Source organism: Eurypyga helias, unplaced genomic scaffold, assembly GCF_000690775.1.
Source record: "Eurypyga helias isolate BGI_N326 unplaced genomic scaffold, ASM69077v1 scaffold10055, whole genome shotgun sequence".
NCBI lineage: Eukaryota > Metazoa > Chordata > Aves > Eurypygiformes > Eurypygidae > Eurypyga > Eurypyga helias.
In genome coordinates, this window is record NW_010250771.1 from 25,075 (window position 1) to 38,366 (window position 13,292).

Here is a 13,292-nt window from a genome sequence, read left to right on the forward strand (position 1 = left end):
CTTGGTACTGGGTGGGAATCTAGACCTGTTTGCCCAGTGTTCCCAGGAGACGAGCACTTCAGTGAGGTGCCTGCAGGGCAGACAAAACTTTGCACATTATTCTGCGAGGGGGACAGGTGAGTGGTGTTTGGTGTCTGCAGAATGCTGTAGATGTGCATATGGGTACTTGTGCTTAACAGGGTACATGTGGAAATGTACTCATATATTCCTAAGTGTGAGTTAGACATACTGGTCCTTGGAGTGTGTGTGGAGTGCTGCCTCTTTTCCTATGCATGTGTGTGAACTGCCTAACACCACCTTCACTTCTTTCAGTCTTGATTTATACCTGTATCAGAAGAGTTTTCACCTCTTCCATAACACCAAGTTTCTTTGTCTTTGCTTATTTCTAATCATTGCCATCACAACTTTGGGAATGATTCCTGATCCTGGGAATGCTCAGTCCTTTCCTCATCAGCATTGAGCCACGTCCCCCACTGTTGCTCTGACAGCAAGTTCCATAACCTGATGCTCCAGTGTGTGGAAAAGTATTTCCTAGGTCCCAAAAGTGTGTGTGCACAATCCTAAAAGAAAGGCACTAATGAAAACCAGAAACTTTTTGCTATTTTTTAAAGGCTTCAAAAGAAAAAACAAACAAACAAAAATGACGACTACTTACTTTCTTTCCTGGATTGTAAGCAATTTGACTTTCCAGGCATCTTGTATTGTCTGCTGCAATTGTACCTAGTCCTCCACAAACTCATAGTTTAGAAAGCTCTGCCTTTTGGAGATCATCATGATCCAAAATACTCTTATGTTGGTATGTGCTTGACCCAAAGTTTCTTCAAAAGCTCAGAATTATAACAAAAATCTAAAACAAAAAGCACTTGGAATTTGACCTTACTAAGTATTTTTCAAGTTATTATTGTGAATAAAAAAATTACCTCTTTTTTAATAAAAAGACACACTTTCTATTGCTAGGATAATTCTGTGGTTGGTCAGATTTTAGCTTCATGCTTCTTCAATGACACAAGAGACTTTTTACATCATTGGAAGTATAGTTCACAAATAGAAAAGTTCTGAGTGATTGCCAGTAAATGTTTCTTGAGATTTCAGCTGTTCCTTGAGATTTCTTCTCACTTTTTCATTTTGAATGCATATTGTGTGGATATCCCAAGAGCGCTGCACCTATACATGTGATTTTCTACAAATTTGTGCTTCACCTCCAGAGAAGCAATGGTGATTAAATGCTGGCTATGGCCAACATGCATGGTGAATTGCAGCTAATGCATGGGCTTGTTCTGTTTAGGAGACAGTTCTGCTGCAGAACCATGTGAAGATGTGTGATGATAGGTGGGATTTTGAACATTAGCAGCTGATGTGGAGTAACAGCTGTCTTTTTCCCTAAATGGGGAGGGCCTAGGATGTTTCATAGTCTGTTGAACTGGGTAAACATGGAAGCTCTTAATAAAGCTGTAAATTCCACTGAGGTCAGGGGCAGTAGAGTGGTAAGGATGTGGTAAGAGTGCTGCTGGGGCAACAGTGTGTTCTTGCCTTGACCTCACTCCCATCCAAGGTCTTCTCTGCAGTCTAGGAGCTGGCCTCAGAGGGTGTGGGCTGCACCCTGAGGAACAAAGGTGATGCTGTTTTCATCTCAGAAAGAAGGAAGGAAGACGGTGATACTACAGGAATGATACTACATGGCAGCAAGGAGGCCTTTGCCGTACCACACGTGATTTCCTTTGGCAAGGGGAAAGCTCCACTAGATTTTCTCTCTCTTCCTCTCTCCCCCCACCTTACTTCCTTCTCTTTTTATTTTTTTAATCTTTCTTTTCCCTTCTCACTGGCTGGATTTCTAAGAGCAGCCCAGCTGGGACTGAGGTAGAGCTGCAGACTGGCCTCTTGCGCGCTCTCCTAAATGCCTTTTCAAGCAAGCTCAATAATTGATGAGCACCTGGGTCCTTGTCTGCACTGAAGAGTACACATGGTATTTAGTACACGAAAAAGCTATTTTGCCCATCAGAGCTCATCCCTGGAACAGCACTGTTTCCCCAGGATGCCAGTTAATTGTTCTCTCAGTAGTTATAGAGGAAATTCCTTTCTCCGATGGTCTCAGCTGCTTGACTTCTTCCAGCCTAGAGCTTGTGCCTGCTGCCAGCACACAGCTGCTGACTTCCACTTGGCACACCAGAACACAGTTCAGTCTCCTTCTCCCTCCCGTGGGTTGCTTCCTGACCACTGCTATCCAGCCTGTCCTCTGCCACAAGTGAAACAAGTGCAGGAGGCCTCAGGTCATCTCCTGGGTTTCCATGGCCCAGATTATCATCCTGAAACACTGCACAACTTGTTGCCTTCTTGGGATTAACTGGTCATTATTGAGGTGGAAGATGCAGGGACACAGCTGCGGGTGCAGGATGGAGTGGGGAAGTCAGGGTTGAAATGTCTCAGAGGAGCTAGAGAAGGAGGAGGAGGAAGAGTGAGTGAGAACTGCCATGTCAGGGAAGGTACTGGCCATCAGCTTAACGTCAGTCCCTGCTGAGCAGACGGGTGGGATAGGGTAAGCAGGACTGAGTCGATGGGGAGGCTGCTGGGCAGGACAGAGGCATATTGACAAAACTAAGTGCGAAGGGGAGGAAGGACAAAAATAGTTGAGGTGCTATGGATGGGGTCTGAGGTGCACTGGCTGAACTGCTTATTGCTGTCAAGGGCTGAAATGGCAGGATGTGCCGCAGGCCAGGGCTATAGGACAGGAGGTCTGGTGCATGTTAATACCAGCCTCTATTCTGCTGTCAGCATGACAAGGGAGACTTGCACAAGGGCGAGAGTGCGTGTTTCCCGAGACAAGGTAACAACCTCCTTTCTCCTGTTGCAGTAACACATTACAAACTCAACCTGCCCCTTTTTCTGAAGAAAACTTACAGAAAGGGTGTTCTATGAACACACTGCATTAGATCTGTACCTGTAAAGCTGACCCAGGTAGTATCTGCCAGATACTGAAGAAACATGAAAAAAAGAGGAGGGTGGGAGGTAGGAGTGGAGCAGGGTGGGAAGGAGCTTGGGAATTGCAGATTTATGGAATCACTGTTGCTTAACCCTGATCTTCTGGGAAAGTATGAAATGAATTATCAACCAAACTCCTTGTCAGCATCTGAACAATAACAAGGAGACATGTAAAAGTCCACCAGGATTTGTTGGGAACAAGTCATGTCAGACCAATCTAGTATCTTTCTGTGACAGGGTAACGGGCATAGTGGACAGAGGTGACACTGAAGGTGTCATCTGCTTTGACTCCAGTAAGGTTTTTACCATCTCACTCATCAGACTTTGTTAGCAATCTAGAGGAGCAAGGTCTCGAGGACAGCTAATAACAAATGCATGCAAAATGAATAAGAATGTCAAAATGGAAGGGAGCACGGACTGGGGCTCTGTGAGGGTCTGTCCTGTGCTCTGATCAGTTCAACGTTTTCTATAACAGCCTTGGTGATGGATGGAGAATTTGCATATCAAATTTGAAGATGACAGCAAGCTGGGAGGACTGTGAATTTGTTAGAGAACAGGGGTAGAATTCATAATGATCTTGGCAAATTGGAGACACACTCTGAAAAAGTGGGATGTAATTCAATAGAGACAAGCGCAAACTATTGTACCTTGGCAGGAATAATGGACTACATAAATACAGTGCAGAGCAAGATCAACTAGATCACAGTTCTGCAGAAAAGGATTGGGGGGAGGATAAAAGAGGATCACAAGCTGAACATGATTGTGTGTTGCTGAGAAAGAGGCAAATGCTGTACTTGGATGTATAAATAGGAATTTAGCCTGCAAGGCGCATGATGTAATCTCTCTGCTCTGCTGGGTGATGGTAAGCCTGAAAAACTCTGTGCAGTTCTGTGGATAGTACTTCAAGAAAGATCTGGACAAGCTAGAATGAATCCAGGGGAAGCAGTGAGAATAATCAGGGTTGTAGAAAATGAGACACACAAGCAGTGATTTAATGAATTGAGATGTTTAGTTGTAAATTGAGAGGACTGAGGAGAAAGGAGCAGAGACCAGATAACAGGCAATGAACTCTGAATCTCAGAGCTTCCCCATTTGACAGCACTAAGTGACAGCATCAGTGCCTGTGTCATCACTCTTACCTGGTCCTTGATGGAGGAAGAATTTCTGTATGGGGTTTGTGTGGCTGGAAGTTCAGATGGTTCCTGTCTGTTTGAACAGTTCCTTTGGAACTGCTGGTCAACACAATGGCACTGGAGGCTGTCACAGGAAAAAGGGGGAAAAGGGCAAGGTAGCAGAGCTTACAAGGACTCTCTCCTACTTGAAACAAGTAGGTGCACCTAGGCGAAGGAGTTCTTGGACCCAAGAATTCTTAGAACCACTCACAGTGTGTGTTGCATGCCAGCAAGGCCTTCAAGGTGAGGTTGAAAGTTTGGCAGGCCATCTTCTGCACAGCATCTGTAACCCTGGAAGGGGGGATAAAGGCTTCATACTATTTCTTCTGTTTCTTTTTTTAAACCAGGCTTTGCTCTTATTGCCTTACTTAGTCTTATCATTGACCGTGCCTTTTTCTTTCATCTGCATATCTGTCTATGTCTGTCTATGTACCTACCTACCTATCTATCCCCAGTGTACATCCACAGTGATTTAGCTTGTCTGTCTGTGATACTCCCCCAGTTCCACTCTCCTGGACTTCTTGTACCTGTCTTCTGTCCCCTTCCATCAAGGCTGCTCTAATTCCCTTGGACTTCCAGATCTCAAGTCTGTCATTTTTCATGTTGGCATTATGGTGTCTTGTATTAGGCACCACAAAAACACCTTCCAGAGGTCAGTCTCTCAAAGTGTTTAACGGAGGTGTTGCACACTATGAGTAGATAAATTAAACATGCACAATCCTGGTGGCAATGAGGAAGTGAAATACCTGTATTATATCATAATGAATGGTGCTTGTAACTTGCTGTCTGACTAGCTGTTGTTAAGATGGGCTGGCAAATCTTGCAGATACCATGGCTGAAGGGAGTTTGAAGGCTTAGTCTCATGGTGTTTGAAATGATGCCTAGATTTCATTGGATGCCAGAGTGCCAGATTCCTCCTACTCAAAGGAACTAGGAAGCAAATTTATCCTTCCATACCTGAAAGTGTATCCCATTCATTCCTAATTTTGAATTTCCAAATATATTCAGCACTTAATGCCTTGACATCCACTTTTTTTTGTTGGGTATATTCATAGCCCATTGTCATGTGCAGTACTTTTAAAATTTATTGAGTCTGAGGCCCTGTGAACTCTTTGACTGGCCCTTTCTGGTAATACTTAGGAGCTATATAAAACAGCCTTGAAATGCAGAGGCAATATTTGGGCATGGAAGGGCAGGTGTTTGTTCTTACTCTTTTGAGAATATCTGGAGTCTGTAGTTGGTGATAAAGGGGGCAGGCGAGAAAGCTCCTAGGAAGGCAGAAAACAGAAACGCAGCATTTTTGTGGATGAATGAGCTTTTATGCAGTTGCTTTTAAAAGGCAAAATTATATGGCCATTTGCACTGCCTCTTGATTGCTCGGTACACCAGCTATTCTTTATGCTGCATGCCATTTGCTGTCTTGTATTTAAGTTTGGAACATATTCTGGGATGCAGTTTGCACGAAGGCGCCTGTATTAACACATCTGTACTGTTTCGCACTCTTAGATGATGGTAAGATTTCCTCCAGGGGTGCTCATTAACTTCCAGTATTTCTTGCCCTTATTTTATGCCATCCTGGGTTAGCTGAGCTTTAGACTTGGGTATGACAGATTCTGCTATTCGGTTGCAGCCTTTTTTGGCTCTTTTTTCTCCTTCTCTCACACTACGGCTGCAACATAAGCTTTGAAGGGTCTTTATGTCATCACATAGAAAAGTCCTTTGTGAGCCAAATTCACCTCTGGCATAAGTGGCTGCAATTCCATTGACTTCAGAGTAGGTTCACTGCTTGACATCAGGGGTAAATTTTTTTGCAACGTAGGTTTCAAAATGAACAGTACTAAGGCATAATGGAGTGGTCTCTGTCCCCAAAATGACCCATTCTTGGGCTTGGTTTGGCTTGTTGGCAGTGCTGCACTCCATCCTTGCATATTAAGAGCCCCCTTTTCTGTTTGCTTCTGCCCTGGGACCTTCTTTCTCCGCCCTGTTGTCTTCCTTCCAAATCTCCTTAGATCTGCTTGTCTGCAACCGCACGCGCCCTTAAGCTGCATGTTCCCGACCCTCTGCTTCTTCTTTGCAGCCAGTTGTGCTGAGTCCTTGCAGCCGGAGTTACGGAGTCAAAGCTAAAATAGCTATCCCAGGAGGATCATTGCCACTAGGTCTTAGGAGGTTGTGGAAGATGTAGGCTGAAGTCCTCAAATACTGTCTCACATCAATTGCAGTCCAGGACTCCCATATGTCCCTTATACCAGGGAGTGGAGACAGGGAGGTCCTGTGGAAACCTGGTTAACATTAACACTCCGAACCTGAGGTGTTTTCAGCAACCAATACATAACTCTTGGCTGTATTTAGAGCCTCACAACCCTTCTGGAGGGCACAAGTTGTGTCAGGAGCCCCTGGGATCAGAGGGAGGGCCACAGTAGAAGTGCAGATTGGCAAAGCCTGAACTGATTGACTCTTATTGGCAAGCACTATTTTTGGGAGCCAATGATGAGAACACCCTGTACTGTTGCAAGTTTGGCTCTGCCTTGCAAGGTTATTATCTGGGAGTTTAATCAGAGTCTGTCAAATGCATGGAGTGAGCAGCTAGTGTCTTAAAGGGTGTATTTTGTGCTGGGGCAGGGGGAAGGTGGGATGGGGAGAGAGGCTTTTGAGGTGTGAATGGAAGAAAATAGAAACCCGTATCTTGAGTTTCTGCCATTTTTTCATTTCTTATTAAATGTATATAAATTACTTGTATAAATTCAAGACAGACTTTCCACATATCTGTGATGTTGCGGCGGTCAGGCGGAGTCAAATCTGTGACACTGCAGACCTCCTATTTTCCCCTAGCCTAGGGGGTCCCTGAGCTTTCTGTGAATGAGCCCTTTTCTCAGACATGACTTTTCCCACTGCAGAGATGCAGCCGTACCTCCTTGGGATGAGATGCGGCAGCTGTCGGTCAGTGCACATCCATTCTAGCCGGCAGTTAAAGAAGGAGGTGAACACGGAGGGCTAATTACAGAGACGATGACTGTAATGAATAGCATTTGAGTTGCAATATGGCTATCAATCACACTTGAGTTGCAATATGCCATCATTCTCTGTCTTGCAAAAAAGCAGCCCTGGTTAGTTTGATTCATGAACTGTGCAGGACAAGCTTATGGTTATTTTGATATTACTATATTACTGATATTATTGTATTGCTGTAGTCTCTGAAAAGGCCTGTCATTTGCCAGTGCTCCATTGTGCTGGGAGCCGCACGGAGACCAAAATGATGGTGGTAGCCATTAGAATCTTACTGTGTAAGTATCAGCTGAGAAGACGTGGTCCTGTAGACGGATGAGAGAGTCAATGCTCAGGGAATGCAGGCAAGTTAAGAACAGCAGTAAATATCCAGGATTTTCTTACTGTGCATACTTTGGGAAAAGTCTGTAAAGGGATAGCATATTTTATCCACTGATGGCAGTGAACATTTGTGCATTGATCTGCTAGGAAATTAGGATAGAAAAATGAGTGAGGATTTCTAAATTTTGTGAACTATAAGCTTCACATAGCAGCAGCCTGACTGTTGCAAATGATCTGCAGCTATCTGGGCAAAAGAGTGATTTAGGATAGGGTATGAAGAAAAGCAATGGTACAACTTCACTGGTTTTGATGGGTCCTCCCTCAAGAAGACAACCAAAACTGAAGAAGGCTACATGGGTCTCAGAAAAGCTGGGAGAAGTGGAGCAGGTCAGCATTCACATCTTATTACTGGCTGAGGGATTAGAGGCATCAAGTGTCTTGGAAAAGAGGCACTTGATGCAGCTGAGAAGGGAGGCAAAGGAAGACTGAAAAGAAAGGAGGAAAATTGTATCAGGCGAAAGAGCTCTGAAACAGCCTTTTGAATGGATGTGCAGAGGGTGGGAAGCTGAGAGTTGTTTTTCACAGCCAAAGTGAAAAGATGTTAGAGTAAGGGAGAGAGCAGGACCATGATAGTCTGTGAAGGCTAACACACAGGTCCTAATCTCATCCCGCAGACCTGCAACATTGATGACAAAGTGGAGTCAAGAACCTGTCTGTGTTCCTCTCCAAAAAGCCAGTCTGTCCAACAGCGGGGTTTGCTTTTCTACCCCCATGAGTTGGAGTATCCTTCATTCAGTCCTGCTGTGCTGCTTGCGGTACATCATCACACTTCTGTTTTTTGGAGATACCTTGTCCAGCTCTCATATAGGATCTGACTTTTTCTTAACCTGTAAGATCATGGGCACCTCTGACAACAGCTTTACAGTGTCACAGTTGCAGAAGTATAATAATCTCCTGCAGGAAGCAGAAAAAGGTTCTTAGATGCAGGTAATTTCATGTGTAGTTAGTGGGGCAGGTGAGCCTGTCAAAAATTCCTGTTTGTTCTCTGTATTCACGTCTGCTCTGACTGGGAAGTCAGCATTTTTTAGGAGGGAGAGTTCTGTATAGTGAGAAATGAGAGACCCGGAAATACATCCATATTTACTGCAGTGCTGACAGGCAGTGGTAATCACAGACAGGGAGAAGGTGATGGGTGGAAAGGGCTTGATGCCACGGAGAAAGCAAACTGCAAGCAGCCTGACAATGCAGCAGCCGCTTCAGGGGATCATCAGCTGCAACGGCTGTGTGGGGTGAAAAATCCCAGGGGATGCCAACTGCGCAAATGCAGTTATGCTTTGACATCTGGATGACTGTTTGTGGGAAGCTTGTTTTCGTTTTCCACTCTGCTTACAGAAAAGTGGGAACGGATGGAAGGAATGGGCTGGTCTCTCATGTTCAGTGGTACACACCATACTGACAGGGCACCTCCATCTACTGCTCTGGTAGATAAGCTGGTTATTCTAACTCTTCACATCTCTGAGAGACAGGGCGCTTCTCCCTGTAATGAAAGAAGGCTGCCTACGGGGGAGGTACGTGTCTTTACAGTTATTGCACAGAGTTCAGGTAAGAAGCCATCTCTTCTCTCATTCCTGTTGACCACACTTGTTTGCATATGTGCAAAGCCTGGGATTTTTGATGTCTATATACAGAGTGGGTATATTATTTTCTCATTATCAATAAGGAGTTTTTTCCCAAAAGTGTCTCCCTTCCCCAAAGGGCACTGACGGGGAGCAGGGTAAAATGGTGATAAAAGCACCCTGCTGAGGCAGAAGAAAACCTGCAGAAATTGCTAAAACAGAGGGAAGAAGTGGCTTTGGTTGGTTGCATTCACTTTGGACCCAAAGCTCTTATTGACAGCTTGCTTCCTACCTCAACTCGAATAGCAGCCAGTATCTTTTTACCTAGAGGAGAAACTAAAACTAGCAGACCTGAAAGGGGGCCTTCCTTGATCTTTTCATCTGTGTGGGGAAGTGAAAAGTCTGGGACATACTGTCTAATTCTCTCTGAGGCATCACTCTCCAACATGCCAGTGCACAAAAAATGCCCTACTCCGACCATACAGGTGGTCCTTCAAGTCTGTTGGTGCCTGCTGTGGGCTCTGTGTGTATGCCAGAGTGTGCTCCCACATCTCTGCAACAAATTAGCTCTTGACTGGGTTTTTGGAGGGATGTTTAGTTCTTCTGAACATGTTGGGGAGCATACAAATAGTGTGTGGTTTCCGGGGGTATGGTGTATTTTATATGGCTATTACCCTTCAAAGTACCATTGTACATAGGTGACATAAGCAGCCAATTTTATACCCTATTCCCTATAACACCCACTTTCAAACCATGTTTCTCAAGCAGTCTAGAAAAGATCCAAACTTTATTCTTTGGTATCTCATAGAGACTTGTGAAATCTGTAGTGCTGTGGGCGTAGACACAAATAATCCTGCATGGGTACAGGATCCGCAAGCTGGTGAGCCTGGAAGGAGCCGTCGATATCATAACAACCTCTGCTGAGCCACGTAGCAGGGATGAGGGTGGGCGAGTGGCTGCAGGGTTTTGGAGGGTAGCTAGCATTCCCTCCTGGTACCCAGCCTGGGGGGCAAAGGAGCAACCAGGAGTGGGGCTCAGGCCTGGCCTCTGTCTGTGGCAGACCCAACCAGTCCCCAGAAAGGAGCCTCCAACCTGCTCTTGGGTGTTCGAGGCCTCCTTCTGGAGTGTGACATCAAACTAGGAGAACAATGGAGCAGCAGCTAAAATAAAACATACTCAGCATTAGAAGTACAGTTATTTAGCTGTCTTTGGTGTCTCAGTTAAAGTCTCTTTCCTCTGCTAACCTCCCCAGAAGGCACATTCTTGGGTTTTGGATTTGTGCAGCTGTCCCAACACAGACCTGTATTGTATCAGCTCTGGTGTGAGTGTGGAAACCAACTTACTGTGCTGGCTGGGTCGGGGAATAGAAAAGGACGGTTGTGTTTCCAGTTCAAACTCTCCTTGTAATTTGCCTTCTCCCAACCCTTCAAGCCATTTCTCTGTTCTTTACGCTCTGTTCCCTGAATACTGCAGCCAAGTCCCTTGCGTGCTTTGCTGCATCTTCAGTGGTTTACTGGCTAGTTAAATATTTATTTATGTAGAACTTGCCCCTGGGGAACATCTTATGAATGCAGAGGAGGGGTACTGTGAGAGGAGGGAATTAGCAGTCCTAGAGGGCTTGGCGTTGTCTATTGCTGAGAAGGAGAAACTGCATGAAAAATCCTTATCCTGGAAAAAGATTAATGTACAAAAGAACACGTGCACATGTGTGCACAAAAATACACACAGGCATATAAACAGAAACAAAAAATTGGCAACTGAACACAAGGAGAAAGAAAGCATTTGGACCACCCAAGTAGTTAGAGGGCCAACTCCGTTAAGTCATGGAATCTGCCTTCTTTTGACTCAATAAACACCAACATTTTTACAGACCTGCCATCCAGAAGATGCTGCAGAAAGATATATAAGAAGGGAGGAATCATCTGAGATGCTGCATGCAAGAACAGGCTATCATGAGTTGAAGGACAGGCTGTATGTCTTTGGGAAGATGAGTTTCCCGAAGTTTGCAAACACACTTGAATTTACCCATTGGTTTAAGTGTTAACAATCTCTTTGTAGATAGCACGTAGGAAAATGTGGAATCTTTTTGCTGCTGTGATTGATATTGCTTGAACTTTAATCATATGCATGAGGCAGCTGAGCATGTTGAATTCATTAATTGCTAAGGTGTAACATATTCACTTAATTGGATTCTCTGCTAGATAGAGATGTATTTATATGTATTTGTATATGTGCTTAGTGTATATATTTAGCTCCACAAAGACTGATATTAATGGAACGTTAAGGTTGCCTGGTGAAATAATCAGCAGACTGGAAGGGATAAATGTTCAGTCGTAAGCACGATCTTTTCTGTCGTAAGAAGAGTAAGGCCTGGCTTACTGGATATTCTTGGCACAGCAGAAAAGCAGGCAGGGCTACAGTTGGCACTGAGGCAAATGTGCACTTGTACATGCCTCGGGCTGTCTTTGGGGCTGCTCTGCACCTGGCAGGCCACCACTGTGCCTGTCTCCTGCTCAGGTGTCGGAGGTTCCTTCCATTGCTTTGTGCAAGACAGCATCGCATTGGTGAGCCACAGCTCTCAGCCGCAGCTGGGAGCATCCTTCGAGGAAGGCTGGAAGGAGGGCAGGACAGGAGAAGTGATTCTGCCCTCCAAGGAGGTTGCAGCCTCCCTTGCACCCACATCTGTGTGTATGGAGACCTACTGCGTGGGGTCCTGGGGTGGCAGAGAGGCTGCTTCAGAGCCACGTGCAAGAGTTGTGGCCTGGGGCCTCAGCTGATTGAGCTTTTTGTTGAACATGGGAGGTGAGGTGGGTCTGCTTCCTGGAAGCTGGAAGGGGCAGGACTGAGTGCTGCTGTGCCAGCTTGAGCATCGCTGTGCTCCCTCTTCCAGGAAAGGTATCTTCAGAGAGCCAGGAAAGACAGTGGCCTGGTCACTCATGCTACTTTAGCTTCCAGAGCAGCTGGAGAGGACCCAAGAATGTGCTCTTGAGCTTTAGTTAATCTCCTGATCCCAAACTAGTCCTTAGCGAGTGCCATATAAAATCCCACTGTTCCTTTTACAGCTGTTGATCCACATGCCTGACCTGCTGTACTGCCACTCTGTCATCAATCAGCATGATTTCCACTGCTGACTGCCAGCATGCACGGCTGCTCTGCAGTAACCATCACCCTTCTGTGGCAAAGCTCATTCTCTGCTGTGGGCTGTCAGGATGTTGTAGGTGCGGCCCTGAGCTGCACAATTTTCCTGGGGTGGATGAGCTGAGGCATCTCCTTACTACGCTGACTTTTGTCATTGCTCCCAGCTGTTAGCTCCCTGTTCATCCCCCTTGCAACATGTGATGGATTCTATAGAGCCTTTTAGAGAGGGAAAACAGCTTCAGAAAGCTTCAGTGGCTTCCTTAAGGTCACAGAGTAAGCAGAGGGCAAGATTATGGCCTGCACTTGGGTCCCTTCACTCCCAGGCATCTGGGAAGAAAGCATCTGCGCTCTGCGCAGCTGCTGCAGCTGCTTGGGGCAAGTTTGCCTTGTGAAACCCGGCTGCGTGTTGCCTGTGCTGGCGCAGGCTTGCGATGGTAAATCCACGCCGCGCAGAGCAGCGCCACGGGGATGCAACAGCACGGCGTGGTGCAAGGCAGCTGCAGGAGCCTGGCAAGCTGCCTCTGCTCTCAGCTTAGCACTGCTGGGCTAACGTGGCTAGACAGCATCTGGACCATAAGTGGCTTGCTGTCCCCATGCCATCTACCCCCACCCTCATGCTTCTACTCTAAGGTTACACAGACCAGACCAGCTTGGTCCTGTTGATACTTCTTGTGCAGACCAGGCCTGCCTCTCTCTTAGCATGTTACAAGCATATTGCTGCAACATGAGAAACCTGCCTGCAGCATAATCTGCCTGATTTGTGCCTTCCTTTCCTCTCCTCTCACCTTCTGGGCACCATGACCATGAGGGACCTGCCAGCTTCACCCTCTTCCACCTCTCTCCACTGCTCCCTTCCAATTTGGCTTGTACTTTCCTTGCCTCGTTCAACCCCTTGGCAAGGTCAGTGCTGCTTCTTTCATCATAAAATGGCATTGCATAACCTCTACATTGGTTGATTGGTTTGCTGTCCATTGCCATTTCTTTATTCCTCATTCCTCTGCCAGTGCTTCGTGATTCATGGGTAGCTCTTTCTCCGTCTTCACTGATACTTTCTTGGCCCGTTTAT

The 13,292-nt window shown here is 45.9% G+C and overlaps 1 protein-coding gene across 1 annotated transcript in view; it reads left to right on the plus strand.

Moving 5' to 3' along the window:
* The window catches only part of GRIN2B (glutamate receptor, ionotropic, N-methyl D-aspartate 2B), a gene marked incomplete at its 5' end in the record, with an annotated part of 74,107 nt that overhangs the window by 19,631 nt on the left and 41,184 nt on the right, over positions 1-13,292 (plus strand). The window lies entirely within an intron of this gene.